The sequence below is a fragment of the Sus scrofa genome, chromosome 15 (assembly GCF_054392235.1).
Source record: "Sus scrofa isolate SSC_HxYL_T2T_F1_AM1 chromosome 15, Sscrofa_HxYL_maternal_Yorkshire_Landrace_v2.0, whole genome shotgun sequence".
NCBI classification, from domain to species: Eukaryota; Metazoa; Chordata; class Mammalia; order Artiodactyla; family Suidae; genus Sus; species Sus scrofa.
Window position 1 is genome coordinate 20,037,018 of NC_139397.1, and position 22,709 is coordinate 20,059,726.

The 22,709-nt window shown below is 35.7% G+C and overlaps 1 long non-coding RNA gene across 3 annotated transcripts in view; it reads right to left on the bottom strand.

The window, feature by feature from the left end:
- The window catches only part of LOC102164639 (uncharacterized), a 234,560-nt gene that overhangs the window by 112,249 nt on the left and 99,602 nt on the right, over nt 1-22,709 (bottom strand). Inside the window, exons 4-5 of one of the 3 annotated variants that reach the window (XR_014829092.1) lie at nt 9,808-9,893; nt 5,699-5,853 (exon numbers count right to left, since the gene is read on the bottom strand). This is a non-coding gene — a long non-coding RNA (uncharacterized LOC102164639). Of the gene's footprint in view, nt 1-270; nt 5,854-9,807; nt 9,894-22,709 lie in introns of those variants that run through there. The other 2 variants (XR_014829093.1, XR_014829091.1) reach the window with 2 other exon arrangements.

The window sequence follows — 22,709 nt, forward strand, 5'->3', positions numbered from 1 at the left end:
GGATCCAAGTAGTGTCTGCAACCTATACCATAGCTCATGGTAACGCTAGATCCTTAACCCACCTAGCGAGGCCAGGAATCGAACCTGCAACCTAGTGATTCCTAGTCAGATTCATTTCTGCTGAACCATGATGGGAACTCCGGGAAATAATTTTAATATTGGATAAAAACAAATGTTTGTTATCTAGAAAAAATTAATGTTTCAGCATCATTTAGAAAGAATTCTTGCTAGAAACTGGTGAACCATGATGTCAATTCATATTCCAAATTCTTTTTTTTTTAATTTGTTGTTACTTTATTTTTTTCCCTTAATTACATTATTTTTTTATTACTCAAATGAATTTATCAATCTGTAGTTGTATAATGATCATCACAATCTGATTTCACAGGATTTCCATCCCACAGCCCAAGTACATCCCCCCACCCCCCAAACTATCTCCTCCGGAGACCATAAGCTTTTCAATGTCTGTGAGTAAGCATCTGTTCTACAAAGAAGTTTTCCACAGTGGTTGCACCAATTTACAAACCCACCCACAGTGTACTAGGGTTCCTTTTTCTCCACACCCTCTCCAGCACTTCTTGTTTGTAGACTTTTTGATGATGGCCATTCTGGCTGGTGTAAGGTGGTACCTCATCGTGGCTTTGATGTGCAGTTCTCTAATAATGAGTGATGTTGAACATCTATTCATGTGTTTTTTGGCCATCTGTATGTCTTCTTTGGAGAACTGTCTTTTTAGGTCTTCTGCCCATTTTTTGATAGGGTTGTTTGGTTTTTTGGTATGGAGCTGAAGAAGGTGTTTATATATTTTGGAGATGAATCCCTTGTCAGTTGATTCACTTGCAAAGATTTTCTCCCATTCTGTGGGTTGTCTTTTTGAATTGTTTAGGGTTTGCTTTGCTGTGCACAAACTTTGAAGTTTGATTAGGTCCCATTTGTTTATTGTTGTTGTTACTGTCATTACTCTAAGAGGTGGATCTGAGAAGATGTTGCTGTTGTTTATGTCAGAGAGGGTTTGGCCTATGTTTTCCTCTAAGAGTTTGATAGTGTCTGGTCTGATATCTAGGTCTTTCATCCATTTGGAGTTGATTTTTGGGTATGGTGTTAGGGAGTGTTCTCATTTCATTCTTTTCCATGTGGCTGTCCAGTTTTCCCATCACCACTTATTGAACAAGCTGTCCTTTCTGAATTGTATATCCTTGCCTCCTTTGTCATAGATTAGTTGGCTGTAGGTGCATGGGTTGAATTCTAGGCTTTCTATCCTGTTCCACTGATCTATATTCCTGTCTTTGTGCCAGTACCATACGGTTTTGATGATTGTTGCTTTAAGTAGAGTCTGAAGTCTGGGAGCCTGATTCCTCCAGCTCCATTTCTCTTTTTCAGGATGTCTTTGGCTATTCTGGGTCTATGGTGCTTCCAAACAAACTTTAAAATATTTCCTTCGAGTTCTGTGAAAAATGTCTTTGGTAATTTGATAGAGATTGCATTGAATCTGTATATTGCCTTGGGCAGGATAGTCATTTTGATAATATTAACTCTTCCAATCCATGAGCATGGTATATCTTTCCATCTATTTGCGTCATCTTTGATTTCTTTCATCAGTGTCTTATAGTTTTCAGAGTACAGGTCTTTTGACTCTTTAGGTAGGTTTACTCCTAAGGTATTCTATTCTTTTGGATGTGATGGTAAACGGGATTGCTTCCCTAACTTCTCTTCCTGCTCTTTCGTTGTTAGTGTATAGAAATGCCATCAATTTCTGCATATGAATTTTGTATCCTGCGACTTTGCCAAATTCATGGATGAGTTCTAACAATTTTATGGTAGAGTGTTTAGGGTTCTCTAGGTATAGTATCATGTCATCTGCAGATAGTGAGAGTTGTACTTCTTCCTTTCCAATTTGGATTCCTTTTATCTCTTTGACTTCTCTGATTGCCTTGGCTAGGACTTCCAAAACTATGTTGAAGAGTAGTGGCGAGAGCAGACATCCTTGTCTTGTTCCTGATCTCAGCAGGCATTCTTTCAGCTTTTCACCATTGAGGATGATGTTAGCCCTGGGTCTGTCATATATGGCCTTTATCATGTTGAGGTAGGTTCCCTTTATGCCCACTTTTGGTAGGGTTTTTATCAGAAATGGGTGTCGGATTTTGTCAAAGGATTTTTCCGCATCTATTGAGAGGATCATTTGGTTTTTATTCTTCAGTTTGTTAATGTGGTGTATCACACTGATGGATTTGTGGATATTGAAGAACCCTTGCATCCTTGGGATAAATCCCACTTGATCATGATGTACAATCCTTTTAATGTATTGTTGGATGCGTTTTGCTAGTATTTGGTTGAGGATTTTTGCATTGATGTTCATCAGTGAAATTGGCCTGTAGTTTTCCTCTTTTTGTGGCTTATTTGTCTGGTTTTGGTATCAGGCTGATTGTGGCCTCATAGAATTAGTTTGGGAGTATCCCTTCCTCTGCAATTTTTTGAAATAGTTTCAGAAGGAGAGGTTAACTCTTCTCTAAATGTTTGGTAGAATTGGCTTATGAAGCCATCTGGTCCTGGACTTTTGTTTGTTGGAATTTTTTTAATCACAGTTTCAATTTCAGTTCTTGTGATTGGTCTGTTCATCTTTTCTATTTCATCTTGGTTTAATCTTGGAAGATGGTACTTTTTAAGAATTTGTCCATTTCTTCTAGGTTTTCCATTTTATTAGCGTATACTTGCATATAGTAGTCTCTTATGATCCTTTGTATTTGTGATGTCCATTGTTACTTCTTTTTCATTTCTAATTTCATTGATTTGAGTCCTCTCTCTTTTTTGCTTTATCAATCTGGCTAAGGGTTTTTCACTTTTGTTGATCTTTTCAAAGAACCAGATTTTCGTTTCATTGATCGTTTCTGTGGTTTTCCTCGTTTCTATTGCATTGATTTCTGCTCTGATCTTTATGATTTCTTTCCTTCTACTAACTTTAGGTCTTGTCTATTCTTCTCTCTCGATCTGCTTTAGATGTAAAGTTAGCTTGTTTATTTGGGCTTTTTCTTGTTTCCTGAGGTGGGCTTGTATTGCTATAAGCTTTCCTCTTAGAACGGCTTTACTGCATCCCATAGGTTTTGGAGTGTCATATCTTCATTGCCATTTGCTGCTAGGTATTTTTTAATTTCCTCTTTGATTTCAGTGATCCATTGGTTGTTTAGTAGCATGTTGTTTAGTCTCCACATGTTTGTGTTTTTTGCAGTTTTTTTCTTGTTGATTTTCAGTCATATAGCGTTGTGGTCAGAAAAGATGCTTGATATGATTTCAATTTGCTTAAAGTTACCAAGGTTGGATTTGTAGCCCAGGATGTGATCAATCTTAGAGAATGCTCCATGTGCAATTGAGAAGAATGTGTAGCCTGTTGCTTTTAAATGGAATGACCTATAAATATCTTTTAAGTCCATCTGGTTTAATGCTTCATTCAAGGCTGTGTTTTCTCATTGATTTTTGTCTGGTTGATCTGTCCATTGCTGTAAGTGGGGTCTTAAATTCACCAACTATTATTGGGTTATTGTCGACTTGTTCTTTTAAGGTTGTTACCAGTTGCCTTGTATATTGTGGTGAACCTATTTGGGTGCATAGAAATTTAAAATTGTTATATCTTCTTCATGGATTGATGCTTTGATCATTATGTAATGACCTTCTTTGTCCCTTAAAATATTCTTCATTTTAAAGTCTATTTTGTCTGATATGAGTATTGCTTCTCCAGCTTTCTTTTGATCCCCATTTGTGTGAAATACTTTCTTCCATCCTCTCACTTTCAATTTGTATGTGTCCCTAGAAGTGAAGTGGGTCTCTTGAAGACAGCATATATATGGGTCTTGTTTTTGTATCCATTCAGCCAGTCTATATCTTTTGGTTGGGGCGTTTAGTCCATTAACATTTAAGGTAATTATTGATATGTATATTCTTTTGGCCATTTTATTAATTGCTTTGGATTTGCTTTTGCTGCTCTTTTTTCATTCCTTCTTCTCTTGCTCTTTTCTGGCTATAGAAGTTCCTTTAGTATTTGTTGTAAGGCTGGTTTAGTGTTGCTGAATTCTCTCAGCTTTTGCTTATCTGTGAAGCTTTTGATTTCTCCTTCAAATCTGAATGAGAGCCTTGCTGGGTAGAGTAATCTTGGTTGGAGGTTTCTTCCTTTCATCACATTAAGTATATCATGCCACTCCCTTCTGGCCTGCAGAGTTTCTGTTGAAAAATCTGCCAATAGCCTTATTGGGGTTCCCTTATATGTGATTTGTTTCCTTCCCCTAGTTGCTTTCAAGATTTTCTCTTTGTCTTTAATTTTAGTCAGATTGATTAATATGTGTCTCAGTTTATTCCTCCTTGGGCTTATTTTATATGATACTAGTTGTGCTTCCTGGGTTTGAGTGAGTGATTCCTTCCCTATGTTAGGGAATTTTTTGGCTATTACCTCTTGGAATACTTTTTCTGTCTCCTACTCTCTCTCTTCTCCTTCTGGCACTCCTATAATACAGATGTTGGTGCGTTAAACATTGTCCCAGAGTTCTCTGAGACTCTTTTCATTTGTTTTCAGTCTTTTTTCTCTTTTTTGTTCTGCATCCATAATTTCTACTAATCTGTCCTCCACCTCACTTATTCGTTCTTCTGCCTCCTGTATTCTGCTGTTAGCTGCTTCTAGTGAATGTTTTATTTCAGTTATTGTATTTTGCATCTCTTCTTGTTTAAGTTTTATATCTTGTATCTCTTTGCTCAGTGTTTCCTGTAAGTTATCCATCTTTGCCTCCAGTTTATTTCCAATGTCTTGCATCATCTTCAGCATCAACAATCTAAAGTCTTTTTCCTGGAGGCTGAGAATCTCCTCATCACTTATCTGATTTTCTGGGGTTTTCCTTTCTCCCTCATCTGAGTTATAGTTCTCTGTCTTTTCATTTTTATAGGTTTTTGGTGTGGTGACCTTTTTACAGATAATAGAGTTGTAGCCTCTCTTACATCTGGTGTCTTCCCTGCTGTGGGTGAAGTTGGTATGGGGGCTTGCTGTAGGCTTCCTGATGGGAGGGCCTGATGCCTGCCCACTGGTAGGTGGAGCTGATTCTAATCCCTCTGGTGGGTGGGGCTTAGTCTCTGGATGGGATTAGAGGCAGCTGTGTGCCTGAGGGGTCATTAGGTAGCCTATTTACTGAAGGGTAGGGCTGTGATTCCACCTGGGTTGTTGTTTGCCCTGGGGCTTCTCAGCATTGACTGAAAGGTAGGGCCATATTTTCCCAAAATGGCCACCTCCAGCAAAAGGCATGCTGCTGAATATTCCTTAGAACTTTGCTTCCAATGTCCTTCCCTCACAACAAGCCACATTCAGCCCTGTTTTCCCAGGATGTCCTCCAAGAACTGCAGTCAGGTTTGACCCAGAGTCCCATAGAGACTTTGCTTTGCCCTGGGACCCAGTGCACGTGAAAGTCTGTGTGTGCCTTTTAAGAATGGGATCTCTGTTTCCCCCAGTCCTGTGGAGCTCCTGCACATAAGCCCCACTGGCCTTCAATGCCAGATGCTCCAGGGGCTCTTTCTCCCCATGCCAGATTCCCACATGTGAGAGTTTGATGTGGAGCTCAGAACTCTCACTCCTGTAGGTGAGTCTCTTTGAGCCAGTTAGTTTCCAGTCTGTGGGGCTTCCCACCCAGGTGGTATGGGGTTGCTTATATCACGAAATTGCCCCTCCTACCTCTTGATGTGTCCTCCTCTTTTTCTTCTGGAGTAGGATATCTTTTTTAACATTTCCGGTCCATTTGGTTGAAAATTGCTCAGCCCTTAGTTGTGAATTTTGTTGATTTTAGGAGAGAAGTTGAGCTCCAGTCCTTCTATTCTGCCATCTTCATCCTGTCTCAGAAAAGCACTCAGATAATTCACTTTTAACTCTGATCACCTGCCCCTCCCACTGCTTCTCATGGCTGCATTGGGGGTTGTGGTGGCACTGGACTCACAGGTGGCCCTGGTGCCAGGTCTTGCCATCTCTCCAAATTCTTTTTAAAAAACTTTTCCTGAGCTACAAATCTGATATTTGGTCAGTTTATTTTAAATATTGAAGTTCAATATATATTTTAATATTTCATAGCTCAAGAGTCCACCAACTCTTTTTTTTTAAAGAGATATCATGCATGGCTTATCCCTTTTAATTACAGTGTGTATTTTTTTTATGTTTATGGAGCATATACTTAGCCTCTTTTACTTAAAATTAGGAGTTTTTTGGAGGGGTTGGGTTAATAGATTCTACTACAAACAAATGTGTAACTAATACAAATTTCAAGACTATACTTTAGAAATACACGTCAGTGAAGTTATGTGCCCACTGTCACTCAACAAGCCAGTAAATTATAGATCTAGAATCAGACCTCATGTTATTACAAATTTCCACTCTGATGCTTAACCCACTGAAACTCATAGCTGTATTGTTTATAGGCTGAAAAAAGGCCCACTGTGGGGCTCCTGGCTCACAAGGAAATTTTCCTGTATGCTGTGGAAAGCCTCCCTGCTGGCTTACAATAGATTCTTAAAGCCTCCATCCCATAAAGATAAGGCACTCAGGACAATACCTTTACCATACCATCTTATCTTTGTGAATTCGAAAATAAAATAATGTTGGAAATGTCTGTTGAGAATGCTATTATAAAAAGAGTCTCTCTAGGGATAGGCTGAGGTGGAAAGGGCAAGTTCCTGGAATGTTATGGGGGCCTAATGATATGCCTGTGATATAAAACAGTTTCTGATATTTTCCAAATGGGTTATTGTTCATGTTTAAGTGATTATAGCAGTGATTTAAGCCAAACTAAATAGTCTCTTTCCATGGTTTAATTCAACTCATTCTAATCCCTCTTCATGTGAACTTTTCCAATTTTGATTTTTTTTTTTTTTTCCTTATGTGGGTATTTGATCATGTGGGCAAAATTTACTGGGTGAAAAGAGTGTGAAAACTAAAAAAAGAAAAACACTGTGTGGTTGGTAGGAGGTGGGGGACAGGATTGATTGCAACTGTTCTAAGAAAAAAATGACACATCGGCTGGGCATCAGAAATCATTTCTTGCCAATAAAATTTCTGAAGCTGTGGAATCATCTCTAAAAGAAATGATTGAAACCTCTTGTCTGAGCCACTTACAACTGCACCTAATAAAGCTTTTGAGAACTCTGAGATGATGATCTAATAAGTCCAGTCCATTGATTCTGTGATAGTCTTGGCAAGACCTACTCATGGAATAACTTCATAATCAAATCTAAGACACCCTGCAAGCACTATATGAATTTAGTCTTCAATTTTTAGACAACTATTCAGATACATCTTTGTATTTGAAAAAAAATATTTTTCCCTTCACAAAAGAATGTGTTTATCTATTACTTGGGAAAGAAGTGATTTGAAAAATAAAATACAAACACAAAACAGTGATTTATCAAAATATTATATACAACAGCCCTGATGCTTGTGTACTGCTGTTGGTATTGTTATTTCAAGACTAAAGAACCATGTTAGAGACCCAATTATCATTGCATCAAAATAAAACTGAAGAAGGAGGAAGAAAACCCTTCAAGCTGAAAATCTGCATATCACGTTTCAATGCAATGTGATTTAAAACAGCTGATCTATTAAGCACTCAAATTAGACTTTATAAGCAAATAACCAATTCTACATTGGATTTAGCATTGCCTCTGGCACCTTTATAAAATGAATGTCTGAACCAAACTGTAAGAGCCTCCCTTTCAGTGCCTGTGAAACTTCTTAACTATTTGAAATTCAAGGACATTCAAACTTATTAACTTTTCCCTAGGTGAAACGTTAGTGCTAATACTTGAAATCGGTCTGATTGACTGAATCTTGTGTAGGTTTTACAAAAGGCTAAGTTGGCAGCTCTCTCCTTTTACCAAATACTGATGCCCTTTCTAAATTCTTTCATGTTCTAAATTAACCTGGGGATTTCCACCTTGACTTCTTTAGCCACAGTGAGAAATGACATGCAGAAACTTTCCTGTTAACTTATCATGTGGGACAGAATTTGGTTTCTGTAATGGTAAGCACAGAGCCCTATAGAGAGCTTCTAAGTGGTAAGAGGAAAGGAAATTGGAAGGAAGAACTGAAGATATTTTTCTCCTATGAATTAGCACAAATACAGATTTATAGCCTACACATGTGTTTTGTTTTTACTGATGGTTGTTAACTGGGGACACCTGTAAGACAGAGCCAATGGGGAAGAATTAAAAATAAATGGAAGAAAAATGTAATAATAATAAGCTGCATTTCAGGGCTTGATTTGAAGGCTTGTATGTGAGACTCTAAAATTCCCTTTTCCTGGAAAATGTTTTATCATTTAGCTTATGCCATTTAGCATACCATATGAAGGCTGAAATATGACAACATTTTTTTAAAGATTATTTCAATATTTCCAATGGAAATGTTGAGCTAAGTGTAGAATTTGTGGGATCAGTTAGCTTATAAATAATGATCCTTTATGCTGGCATTGGGAAATCCTTGTTCCCACAGCTAGTTCAATAAAGCAATTAATATCAATAAGTGCTGAAGAAAGCAAATCTCTATTCACTTTTGTCTGGATTAGTTAACATGAGAAAAATCCTATTCCTTTCCTGAAGTATTTAACATTCTCAGAGGAAGACATTCTAATAAAAGGTAAACAAAGTATGTTTCTGACATATGCTCCTCTTGTCCTAAACTGCCTGCTTACTATAAGATGGTGAATCTTTCTCCTCCCTCTAGAAAGTTCAATGTGGTTTTCTATTGAGACCTGGCTCTTGTGAAAAACTGTGTTGTCAGTATACCTTAGCATTTTCTTCTAATATCCTAAATTTACTCTTGATTTGGATAAACTATAAAAGAAACACAACTTCCAAAATTCAGATATAATGTTCCTTTTCTACTGCATAATACTTAAGTATTCCATGCAGAATAGCCCACGTGTACTTAGAATTCACAGAAGATACATGAAAGAAGTTTTTATGTGACATGGCATGTTTTAGTGAGCCTCTTAAAAGCAATCTACACAGTGAAAAAAATGCTTTGTCAAAGTGATGGTGAGGTTCTACTGACCACATTGATAGGTAAAGATTTGCGTACTCAGACTTTCAGAGATCAGCATTCAGTAAACCAAGTGCTATGGAACAACCCTGAACTTTCAGTACATTTGGCTAGATTATTTGAGATTTCACACACAAGTAGAAAAAAGTTTAAAAGATATTATCCTACAGTGTCCAAGAAATGTAGTAATAAGGTAAGAGTTGAAATGCGTTATTGGCATAAGGAACACGTGGTTCATACTTGATCTCTAACACACCCAGTTTCATCAGAGTTGGCATAGATGTGCTCTGATACTGTGGTGATAACATACTGCAAGAGTTGAAGCTGCCAAGTCTTACACCTTCATTACACTAGCAAAGAATTTTAAAACAAAATTTTAGTATTGCTACAATGCCACACTGCTTTACTAGTTTCCTTGAATGGACAAACACACTCTGTTTATATATTTGAGAGAGTGAGCTAACTTTAAATATATGTAACTAATAAATGTATATTTGTTATTTTTTATATTTACCAAATTATATACAGTAAAAATTGTGGTGAGGTGCTTATATACTTATATTAAGTCATAAGCAGATGATATTTTACTTTTGAAATGGAGTAGTCATCTCAAATCAGTGCCATAAAATCAAAAAACATAAACACAGGCAATATTACCACTCATTATAGTAGGCTAAAAAAAAAATTGTCACCCTATTCATGGGAACCGAATAAACAAGAAGACAAAATTTCTTACAGTAATTGCATTGAAAACTTACATGATTGTATATGAAGTGATGGTCTTTTTTTTCTTTTTTTTTTTTAAGAAGCTGAAGACTTGCTTCTGCAGTGTTACAAAGATGTACTTTATGTGGCGAAAAATATATCAGGAGCAATTCATAATATATGGAAAAGTGAAAGGAGCATTAGCCTTTTTTATTTTCAACTTTCACATTAGTAGATTATTTTATGATTTTTTGTTTAATCCCATTAAAAGTACACTTTAAAATTCTTAGGTGTAAATTAAACTATGTTCAAACATTAAAGTACAATATATACTATTGAAAAGTTTAATTTTGAGATGATTATAAATCCACACACAGTTGCTGGAAATAACTAGTTAAAGTCCATGTTCCATTTGGTCAATTTTCTTCAATGGGAACAACTTGTATAACTATAAAACACTATCACATGCAAGATATTTACATTGATACAATCCACTGATCATTTTCAGATAGTGTCAGTTTTACTCTTACCTATTTGAGCGTGTTTGTGTGAATTTAGTTCTACACAACTTTGTAGACATTTATAACTTCATTATCCACCACCATGGTCAAGGTACTGAAGAGTTCCATCACCATAGTCATCTCTCACATTGACCTTTTATAGTAATACATACTTCCTTCTCTCACTCTCACCACATTCCCAACCGCTGACAAACACTAATTTATCCTTAATTTCTAAAACTTTGTCATTTCAAAACTACTGTATCAGTGGAATCATATAGTAAGTAAACGTAGTAGATTTTTTGTTTTGTTTTGTTTTTAGGGCCACACCCATGGCATATGGATGTTCTCATGCTAGGGGTCCAATAGGAGCTTCAGCTGCCGGCTTACACCACAGCCACAGCACCATCAGATCTGAGCCGTGTCTGCAACCTATACCACAACTTATGTCTACACCCTATCCTTAACCCACTGAATGAGGCCAGGGATTGAACCTGTAACTTCATGGTCCCTAGTCATATTCGTTTATGCTACTCCCCTAGATTTTTTTCACTCAGCAAAATTTGTTGGAGGGTCATCCAAGCTGATGTGTGTAGCAATAGTTTCTTTTTCTTGTTGAGTAGTATTCCATGATATGGATGGACTATAGTTTATTTAGCCATTTTTTACCTGTTGAAGTACATCATTTTTTTTTTTTTTAATCCCCAGTTTTGGCTATTATGCCAAGGGTCTAGAGATTTTCCTCTTGTCTTTTACTAAATTCTAGTATGTGTAAGATTCCTTTATATCCAGAGAGCATATGGGTTTTATTCTCTTAAATGTGTTGAGACTTGCTTTATAGCCTAGGATATGGATACTTGAAAAAAAATATATGTTCTATTGCTGTTGGGCGAAGTGATAAAGAAAGAAAGGGAGGAAGGAAAGGAAGAAAGGAAGAAAGGAGGAAAGGGGAGGGAAAAGAAGGGAAGAGAAGGGAAGGGAAGGTCAATTAGATCCTGTTGGCTGGTTGAATTGTTTAGATATTCTATGCCCTTGCTCATCTTCTGTGAAGCAGTTCATATAAGTTGCTAAGAGAAGAATTTTTATATCTACAACTATAACTGAGATTGTTTATTTCTCTTCTCAGGTCTATCAGGTCTTGGCTCATGAATTGAGACTCTCTCGCATATGTATTTAAATCATTATGTCTTCCTGGTATTGATCATTTTATCATTTTTGTAATGCCCTCCTTTTGATAGCTACACCTGTAGCATATGGAAGTTCTCAGGCTAGGATAGAATCAGAGCTGTAAATGAGGCCTACACCACAACCATGGTGAATCTGAGCCACACTGCAAACTATACACCAAAGCTTGTAGCAACACTCAATTCTTAACCCACTGAGCGAGGCCAGAGATCGAACCTGCATTCTCATGGAGACTATGTTGAGTTCTTAACCTGCTGAGACACAATGGGAACTCCTGTAATGCCCCTCTGTCTCTAGTGATTTTCTTGCTCTTTTTTTAAAAATTAATATTTGCATTGCTGTATCTTTTCCCATCCTTTTATTTTCAACCTATGTATGCTTTCAAATTTGAAAGGAGTTTCTTTTAAACAGTGTATAATTGGGTCATATTTTCTTATTGACTCTGCTGATCTCTGTCTTTTAATCCCTATGCTTAGACTATTTAAGGTTATTATTCATAGGATAGAGCTTAAGTCTATCATTTTATTATATGTTTTCTGTTCATTTCCTTGTTTCTTGTTGCTTGGTTTTGTTCTTACCTCTCTATGGGATACTTAAATACTTTTTAGGATTCCATCTAAATTTATTTACTGAGTATAACTAATTAGTTTTCTTACTGGGTGCTCTAATTATTACAATGTATATATGTGGCTTATCATAATCTATTGGTATCAACATTTTACTACTTTGAGTGAATTATTAACATCTTACTTTCATTTATGTCTCCTTACCTTCACCACTTTTAGTAATCATTACTAGTATTATATGGTATTTCAATTTTTATTCAATCATCAAATGATTTATAAAACTTAGAAGAATAGCTTATTGTATGTACCTATAATTTGTCTCTTTTTGTTCCTCCTAATACTCTAAACTTCTTTTATCATTTCCTTGCTGTTTGAAAAAATTCTTTGAGCCATTTTAAGGGTAGTTCTTCTAATTACAAATTATTTTAGTTTGCTTTGTCTGAGAAGGTTTTTATTTCCCCATCTTAAAAGATAGTTTCTCAGAGTTCCTGTCGTGGCACAATGGTTAAGGAATCCAACTGGGAACCATGAGGTTGAGGGTTCGATCCCTGGCCTTGCTCAGTGGGTTAAGGATCCGGCGTTGCTGTGAGCTTGCAGACACAGCTCGGATACTGCATTGCTATGGCTCTGGTGTAGACCGGTGGCTACAGCTCTGATTAGACCCCTAGCCTGGGAACTCCATATGCTGTGGGAGCGGGCCTAGAAAAAGGTAAAAAGACAGAAAAAAAAAAAAAAAAAAAAGATAGTTTCTCTAGATAGAGAATTTACAGTTGACAGTACTTTTCTTTCAGTATTTGAATAATGTGCATATTTGTCTTGACCTTTAAGTTTTCAAGTGAGAAATCTGCTGTAATTCTTAAATGGCATTTCCTCATAGGTAATGTGGGTTTTCACTTAGGCTGCATAAATTCTTTTTCTTTGATTTTCAGGAGTTTAATTACAATGTGTTTTGCTGTAGATTTCTTTGGATTTATCCTATTTGAAATTTTCTTTCGCCTTTTGAATCTGTAGATTTATATATCCCACCAAATCTGGGCCATTTTCAGCATTATGTCTTAAAACACTTCATCAGTCCCACTCTTTCTCCTCTCCTTCTGAGACTCCAGTGATACAAATGTTGGATCTCATGTTATTGTGTCACTAGTCTCTAAGACTCATTTTCTTTATGTTGTTTTTGTTGTTGTTCTATTTTCTTTCTGCTGATCAGATTTGAAATTCTATTAATTTATTCTCAAGCCCACTGATTCTATTTTATGATATTTACGTTTTACTTTTAAACACATTAAGCAAAGTGTTTATTTAGGTTACTGTATATTTAATTTTTATTTCATTATTTTTATAACTCTATTTCTTTACTGAGATTTTCCAGTATTTGCTTTGTTTTAAAAGAGTCTGAAATTGCTTGACACATTTTTTTACAATGGCTGCTTTAAAATTCTTGTCAAATAATGCTAACACTTTGTGCACATTGTTTTTGCATAAATTGATTGTCTTTTCTCATTCAGGTTGTGATTTTCTTGGTTCCGCGCATGATGTGTTATTTTTGTTTTTTTTTTAATTGATTCATTGTATTTTTTATTAATTCATTTTATTTTTTTAGTTGAGTATAGTTGCTGTAATATATTAGATAAGTTATAGGTATATAATGTAGTGGTTCACAATTTTTAAAGATTATTCTCCATTTACATTATTAAAAAATAGTAGATATATTTACCATATTATACAATGTATCTTTGTAGCTTACTTTATACCTAACAGTTTGTAGCTCTTACTTTTCTATCCCTAAATTGTCCCTCCCTTTTTCCTTATCCCCACTGGTAACTACTATTTTCTTCTATCTGTGAGTTCACTTCTCTTTTGATATATTCACTAGTTGTACTTTTTTAGATTCCACACATAAATGATTTTTTTATTTTGTTTTGGACATTTTGACTATGACTATAAGATATTATGGGTCTTACTTAAATTTTTTTTTTTTTTTTTTTTTGCCTTTTCTAGGGCCCCTCTCAAGCATATGGAGGTTCCCAGGCTAGGGGTCTAATTGGAGCTGTACCAACCGGCTTACACCAGAGCCACAGCAACGCGGGATCCGAGCCGCATCTGCAACCTACACCACAGCTCACGACAATGCCGGATCCTTAACCCACTGAGCAAGGCCAGGGATCGAACCCGCAACCTCATGGTTCCCAGCCGGATTCATTAACCACTGTGCCACAATGGGAACTCCTAAATATTTTATTTTACCAGGCAGTCATCTGTTTAGGTTTAGCACAAAAGATCCTGTTCTTCATTTGTGAACTGTGGTTCAAAGGAAAATTTAATTTACAGTTTATTTGTGAAGGTATTTTTGGCAACCTGGCTGATCCGTTGTGACTAAGACCCTCACTGTTCTCCCCAACCAAAGGGGGTCAAAGAAGTTTCCCAAGTTTTGGCTGCTACCTGTCTCTCAGTGGGGAAGGAGATCCTATTCTCTGAAGAGATAAATTTATTTCCCATAGCAAGCCACTTCTTATAGAAGGTACCTCTTGCTGATGCCACCCAGCCACATGGTGTCTCCTAGTGGGGAATGGTGTTTCTGGTCTTCTTTAGGAGAAGGAGAGAACTCACTGTTGTCATGGTTCCCTGATCCAACTACCTTGTTCATGCTGCTTGGGTAGTTGATGAGACAATCTAAAGAAGAATTGAGCCTACCTAAGCCAATTTTGTTATGTCTGTGGTTAGGAAATTCTTTTGTGTGGTAGGTTATGAGATGCCCTGCCACTTTGTTATTTCTTTAGTCCTAGAGTCTCTAGTCAGTTTTTCTTCTTTCTCCTTTTCAGTCCTTCTGTTGCCGGTTGCATAATTTCCAGAGTTGATAGTGGTATTTAGTAGAAAAAAGGAAGAAATGATGAGTCTACTTAATCTTGTCTAGATGAGATGTGCCACATAGTGTATTTTAACATTGAAAAGACTATTTTGGGAGGCGTTCTCATTGTAACTGAAAGGGTTAAGTACCTGACTAGTATCCATGAGGATGTGGGCTAGATCCCTGGCCTCCTTCAGTGGGTTGAGGATCCAGTGGGCTAGATCCCTGGCCTCCCTCAGTGGGTTGAGGATCCAGCATTGCTGAAAGCAACAGTGTACTTTACAGATGCAGCTTGGATCTGGCATTGCTGTGGGATAGGCCAGCAGCTGCAGTTCTGATTTGACCCCTAGCCTGGGAACTTCTATATGGTGCAAGTGTGACCATAAAAAGAAAAAAAAAAAAAAAAACAGTATTTTTTCCAGAAAATGGATAAAAAACATATTCCAACAGGATATATGTGAATTGTAAAGATAAAGGAATATAAAGAATGAGATGTTGGAGAGATAAGAGCAGATCTGATGCTGAGTATGCAAAACAATAATTAAAAACAATATTTCAGTGTCACAGGCAATTTAGCACTCTAAGTAAAAAATAAAGCAACCCACATATTTTATACATAAGGGAAAAAAGAATCAGAACCTGGATATTTTGACAAATGTCAAAATAAACAGTAATGTACTATTTGTTTTAGCTTTGGTAATTTCCTTAACTCTTTAAAAGCATGGTCGAAATAAATTAAAAGAAGTTAACTAAAATGCAATAAATTTCTTTGATTATATAATTATTGCTTATCAGTATAGTTTCAAAATGATTATTTTAAACTGATTCAAAATTTCAATAGACTAAGAATAGAATAGACAACATTGAAGAAAAGAATAATATTAGAGAATTTACGTGATGCACATATGAAATTATAATAAATCTAGAGAAACTGGAACAAATAGGAGATAAAATGTACAAATGAAACAAAATAGTGGGGTCACATATATACAGTCAATTGTTACATAACGAAGGTAATACTCTAATCTAGTGATAAATAACCTCTAATAAGTAGTGTTGTGTTAATTGTATAATTAAATAGAAAAAAAAGATATTTGACCTATACCTAACAGCATATTCAAAGATAAATTTTAGGTAGATCATAATCTAAAATTGAAAGATAATCTACCAAACATAGGAGAAAGGCCTTCATGAACTTGAGGCAGGAGAAGATGTGTTAAGTAGAACAAAGAAGCAGTAACCATAAAGGAAAATATTTGAAATTTAAATATTAAAATATTAAAGTTCTGTTTATTATAATAATATTAAGAGACTGAAAGACAAGTCATAGAGTGAAAGAACATTGCATTGCATGTATACAGCAATCAGCTCTTACCAAGAATATATAAAGGACTCTTACATGTTAAGATAAAAAAGACAGGAGTTCCCATCATGGCTCAGCAGGTTAACAAACCCAACTAGTAACCATGAGGATGCAGGTTTGATCCCTGGCCTTGTTCAGTGGGTTAAGGATCCAGCATTACGTGAGCTGTGGTGTAGGTTGCAGACACAGCTCAGATACTGAGTTGTTGTGTCTGTGGTGTAGGCTGGCAGCTGTAGCTCCGAATTAACTCCCAGCCAGGGAACTTCCATATGCCGCTGGTGCAGCTCTTAAAAAAAAAAAAAAAAAAAAAAAAAAAAAAAACATAAAAAAGCAACCCAAAAGAAAAATTATCAAAAGTGAATATTTACTAAACTACAAATAGTAGCAAATTAGTTCCTTCGTCTTATAAAAATATTTGATAGTAACTATTAAAGTGAGCACACACATAAACCTGTAACTAAATAATTCCATATCTTGCCACACATGTGCAGATTTATACCAAAATATATGCTGAAGAATAGTCACAAAAGCTTACATATGCATAAGGAAAAAGAATATTTTACAAATCGAAATTCTTGGCAACCCTGTGTCAAGCAAGTATACTGGTACCGTTTTTTTCAACAGCATTTTAAAATTAAGAATTGTTACATTATAATTTTTAACTGCAATGTAACAGTTACCTTGTTTTTAGACACAATGCTATAGCATACTTAATACACTACAATGTAGTGTAAACACAACTTTTATATGCACTGTGGAACCAAAAAGTTCCTGAGACTCACTTTACTGTGACAGTCCCTTTATTGTGGTGGTTTGGAACCTGCACTATTTCTTTATAATTGATTAGAAACCAGAGGATGTGGATTTGAGTCAGGACTCCTCAGCTTAATCATGATTAAATACAGGGTCACCTAAGAATTGAGCATCAATTTCTCATCTGTAAGAGAACCCGCCTCAATCAAAATCATGTGGATGGTAATACAATCTGGGGGAGATTAGTTCCAGGACCCTTTCAGATACAAAAATCTACAGAAGCTCAAGTCTCTTCCATAAGATGGTATAGTAGTATGGGTTCCACATCTGTGAGTATAGAGGACAGACTGTATTCAAAGGTGACTTAGAAAGCATTGTAAATTTAAAAGCTTTACAACTTGAAACAAATGCTATTTAAGAGAAGTATTTCATGAGTTTGAAACACTATTATGTTGTGCTTGTGAACATTTAAAATAGAAGAAAAATGTGAAGTGTTCTGGAAAGGATATTTAAGAGGCAAAACGAAGAAGGTGTGATTGACCAATCTTTTGAGCATAGCATTTCAATCTGGTTTATACTGTTGAGCAAAGGACATTTCAACTTGGAGTAACATTTTATAGTTCTACTAAACTTTTTTTTCTAAAATGGAGTTCTTTATATACAATACAGTTGTCCTGCTTTCTGATTCCTTTTATACACATCCCAAAGAATTTGTCTGCCCAGATGCCCATCTTCTGACTCAGTATTGCCTTTCCTGCTTCCCTTTCCCTCTTCCTCCTGTCACAGCAACTACTGAACCTTTTTTCTACCTCCTAATCTTTCACAAACCATCCACTCTTTTCCTCCATCTTATCACTACCTAATTCAGACTACTGTCATCTTTTTTCTTTTTTTTAAATAACAATAAACTCTTGATTGATTTTCCAGCATCTAGGAAATTCTCCATACTGTCACCAAAGTCACCTGGCAAAAATGTAGATCTGATCCTTGCCATATAAAAATTCTTCCATTGGTGGGGAAAAGCCTTGAGGATAAATAGTAACTATTAAAGTGAGCACACTTTAAAACACGGGATGATTTTTTATTGTTAGACCCATGTTGTCTACTTTTAAATCTGATTCTCGCAATCCTGCTTGTCCATTATTTGTCCTTTAACAAAAATTCTTTCTCAGGCCCACTAAATCACTTCTATTCTTGGAAAAACCAAAGATATTTCAATTAGGAGATTTGTTAAATATTTTCTCCGCCCAGATCTCTTCCTATTGCCCTCCATTCTCTCCTGAATCCCTTTGAAAACTTTGATGCATTCTCAGATTAGCCATCACAACCAAGAAGCCTCCAGGCAAAACTGGGCATGGAGACTCTCTTAGGTGCTCTCTTAACAGCTTAACCTCTCATCAAACTGTCTCAAGGTCAAGATTTAAGGACCAGCATTGCATTCCACTTGCTGTATCTGCACTGTCTTGCAGAGTGCCAAGTATTTAGCAGGCATTTGATGACAATGTCTTGAATAAAGAAATGATGAACTAGGTATCAAATTTTCTATGCAGAGTCTGAAGATCTGCCACTCTTTCTCCACAACTGGGATAGTGGGCTTTTAGCGAGATGGAGATGAAATGGGAAGGAAAACTAAGAACTGACCAGAGAGGAATGATAGCATGAGAGAAATCACAGGAAAGGTGGGAAAAGGGAAGTCTGTGAAAGGCTGGATGAAAAACAACCTTCTCATGCACTCTAAGTAAAACAAGATCCTATGCCCTTAATAAACTGCACAGTTGTGAATGTTTTTGAAAATAAACGGTAAGGCTTCCAATAATAAAGAGTGGCCTGTGGAGACTGGGAGTTATGGAGATTACCTCACAACTATCAGAAAGATGAATTACAATCACACTGAAACCAAGTAAAAAGACTTGACACATTTGTAGTCACAACAAAAGCGGTAAAGACATCAAAAGGCCCAGAAATTTATCAGCACATAGGTAAAAAAAAATAAGTCAAAGAAGGATTAGCTAATTACTGTATTAAGGTTGAGTATTAATTTTCGTTAATAACTTCAATCAAAATTTTATTTTAAAATATTTTGAAGTTTTTTTTAATGCTATACTTATAAGTTAAATACATGGGTATATTATTTCATGTAAGAATTTATCTGGGGGATAAAACATGTACCAGTCAGAATAAAATATGTTGCAAAACAAATTATTCTAACATTTCAGTGGCTTATATATTGAATTTATTGCCTTATAATACAGGTTCATTGTGGTCAGCAGAGAGTCTACATCATTCCTATTTACATAGGTACCCAGACTACAAATGCTCTATCTGGCAATGATTTTCCATGGTCATCATGTCAGAGAGAAATAATGGACTGGTCCTTGGTTTTTCCCTAGAAAAGACCAGTGTCACTGCCACTCATACTTCACTGGCTAGAGCTAATCATGTGGTCATACCCAACCTCAAAAGTTATGGAAAAGTGAGATCTTACCAATGGATGCACAGAGAAGCAACTAGAATATTAAAAAATTCTAGTTATAGCTTTGAATAGATCACAACAAGTAGGATAGTGAAAAATATCATTCTGGGCCTTCTAACCTAATTCACTTTCATATATTTACTGCTTCCACTTTCGTATATTTAAAAAAGGGTCTGTGAATTCCATATCCTTGTGGCAGTCTGTAATATGTTATTCTCTTGTTTCCCCTATAACTCCCTTCACCACCGAAACATCAGAAAAAGACAGAGATTAAATGCTACCTTGTATATCAAACCATGTTGGTTTAATAAATATTTAATTATCCTTATATTTAAGAGAATTTTGGTGATCTTTAGTGAATTTTTTGTTGTTGTTGTTTTAGAATATTAAAGAAAACAATATCTTCTTGCCCTGGAAACAAATTCCCTTAAACTGTTTATTTGAAATGGGCCAACTTCATAACAAGTAAATTCTTTTGACTAAAAAAGTGACTCATAAAAACAATCAAATAAATCATGTCTGACTCATAGTCTGTTTTATCAAGGGAGTAGAACTTTAGTATCATCCCAAGACTGCTACTATTAATCCCCAGTCTAAAATGGTGAGACAGTCGTCTGCTTGAACCCTGATTCAGGAACAATTACTCCCAGGACTCTATCTTACTTTATAATTTCAGAAGTAAAAGATAGGATTATGCAACCTGAAAAAAAAAAAAATCACTCTACATTTAGAAAATAATGCCACATACTGGGAATATCCACACTTGCTATACTCTCTTTTATTCCAAAAAGCTTGTAAGAGATTTAACTGTGATACTTAATCAATCACAATTTGCTAATGATATCAAAGTGGCAGATTCAAGGGCACTTTAGATCATTTGAAAAGCCTTTTATTTTTCATGTACTCCTTTTGTCTAGTGTAGAATAACCTTTAAAACTCTGTCTCAACCCTCTCTTCGGTGAAAAGACAGAGTCTAATCACAAATGGGAACTGATTGCTGTTCACCAAACTTGAAATAAAATGCAGGTCTAAAGCTTTATATGCAGAAAAGATGGAGTCCTCTTATCTCCTATTGATGTGATTGCAGCCTCTCTCCCCACCCTCTGACATCCATTACCATATTAAAGACATCTTTACACAGAGGGGAAGGAACTACAGATTTAAATTTGATAGTCTTACTACTTCTTCTAAATATTTCCTTAATTTTTCTTTGTTTTACCTAATTTAACAGGTCTCCAGTATCTCTTCTTTCTTTCAACTCATTTCATCCTTATATTTCCTTAGAAATTCCTGGCATTGCTACCTGAAAATAATTTAAATTCCAGTGTTGTTTACAAAAAGAAAATCTTGTATAATTGCCAGTTGCTAGATTTCTTGCCATTGTTTAGAAACACATATTTCCAGATCTCTCTACTCACTCTCCATATAAGAACTTTCACACAGGTTTCTTCTGGGTTATCCCATGGCTTGCCAAAGCTTCTGTTTGGTCTGGGGAAAGAGAGAGAGAGAGAGAGAGAGAGAGAGAGAGAGAGAGAGAGAGAGAAGGAGTATATGTGTGCTATTCTAAACACAGGATTTTGTTCTTTACCCATTTTGGAAGTTGCATTTTAATATTTAGAATAGAACAGAACATGCTTGCAAACACTGTTGAGGACCCTTGGAAGCACAATGAAACCACTGACCATCAGTGTTTCAGACTTGGTGGTATGGGACAGGACAGATGTGCCTTATTTAAAAGCAAACCAAGGACAGAGAATTTGAAGAAGACTGGTTTCAAATATGAGCAAGCCCTAAAGCAACAGTCACAAGGAATGAAGGTACTAATTACTATAAAACTGCCTCTCATATGGGCAACTCCATGTTAACACTGGAGGAGTAAATGCTTGTTCATGTACAGAATGAAGTTAAGGATTCCCCTGAGGAACTGGGGATGGCAGCTAGTTGAGAAACATAAAGTTGTAACTAACCAGCATTTACCTAATACAAACAAACAAGACAGCAGGATTTCCCACTCTTGCCGTGGAGGATCTGCAGGGACTACTCCAGCTGGCAACTTTTCACTGGTCCAATTGATCCTAACTAACATTCTGACTGTATCCAGGCACTGCCTGATATGAACTCTCCCTCACACGTCTTCTAACCTTTTCCTTGTACTTGTCCCCAAATCTCTGTACTCTCTCCTTTGGCTATTTGTTTCAGTTTCTCGTTTTCAAAATGTTTCTCTCTGCTAAAATAGCACATCACAGCAAATCAACTTCTTAACAGAGCTGGCTATATAGTTTGTCATGCCAAATAAAAATGGGGTCACTTCCTACCTTTAAGACTCTGGGGAAAAAAGTACATTAAAAGTACTGGAACATAAAGCTTCTTTTAAAAATATTTTAGTGCCTATATAACACAATAACAGCATGTAATACAGGAGTAACAACAAACTTACAAAGGCAGGAAAGATAGTGTTTTAGTGTAATTATTTATAATACAATAATAATGCTTTACTAATATGAACTCTTGATTGATAAGATTTTTCTGGCTTACTTTTCTGAATATTCATAAGCTGGCCATTAGAAGTTATGCATTTAATAACTGATTTTCAGTCAACATAATTTGACATTGGCCATTCTTGGCAATGAAAGGGTACAAATAATTTTTGATAACTTTTAATTTTAAAAAGGATACTTCTGCTGATGTGGCTGTTACTAGAACTTTTCAGAGTATTTTATAGACTGAAAATGTTGCAATTCATTCCTGATAAATTATTTTGAAATAAAAATTTTAATATATCTAGAGATGATAATTCTTGAGGAACAATTTTTCTAGAGATGTATAACTCGTCATGTGAATCACTTTGATGTGCTGTTGTAACTTGAATGTATAAATGTAATTATTACATAAATGTAAATGTAAATTTGTACAAGAGCATTTAAAGGTTTCTACTGACATTTCCTGTAACTATTGGTGATTATTCAAGACAGAACAGTGGCTTCATGACTTGAATATTATTTAAAAATTCAAAACAACATTTTATATATTTTATAGCTGTAGCTTCAATGCCAAGGAAACAAATACTTTCAAAGTTATTAATTTTTCATTAATAATGAATAGACTCAAAATTTCTTATGAAAATAGTGTTCTTTTGCCTCAGATGCAGCCGTTTTAAATTTAACTTCTATTGTCTGTGGATATGTACTTTGATATGCTGTAGCAGTTTTTAAAGCCAGGGATTTCAAACTCTAAAATATTAGAATATCCTTCTGATATCCTTGATTGTAA